This window comes from Olea europaea, chromosome 15, assembly GCF_002742605.1.
Source record: "Olea europaea var. sylvestris chromosome 15, O_europaea_v1, whole genome shotgun sequence".
Taxonomy (NCBI): Eukaryota; Viridiplantae; Streptophyta; class Magnoliopsida; order Lamiales; family Oleaceae; genus Olea; species Olea europaea.
The window spans coordinates 16,511,845-16,512,262 of NC_036251.1; positions in this window are offsets into that span (position 1 = coordinate 16,511,845).

Sequence of the window (418 nt, forward strand, 5' to 3'; positions counted from 1 at the left end):
GGTAAGGATACGAGTTATTTAAAGGAAAAATGTAGAAACCAGAGGGTTAAAATTTGGAAAGGTTCGAATTAAGGGAACATTAGATTTCCTGCATAATAGCAATTAGGCAGGTGGAAAATGTGCAGCACGCAGCATTAGTTGAAGGCAATGACAGTGGTGTGCATCATCAAAAGATACGAAGTGAAGCTTGATTGAAGCGCCACATGGTCAGAGGTGCAAGCCTGATGTCTCTTATCCTGCCCACAAAGGTCTTGAAATGTGTACCTGAACACCACTTGAACTATCCTTAGGGCAACTCCAATTTTTAACACCAAAACTCCATTATGGAACAATACTATTCACTTGCATTATTTTTCACCAAATTTAATAAAAGTCCTTTTTGCTCCCTTTTTTCATTTAGCACCAAATGATATCTACA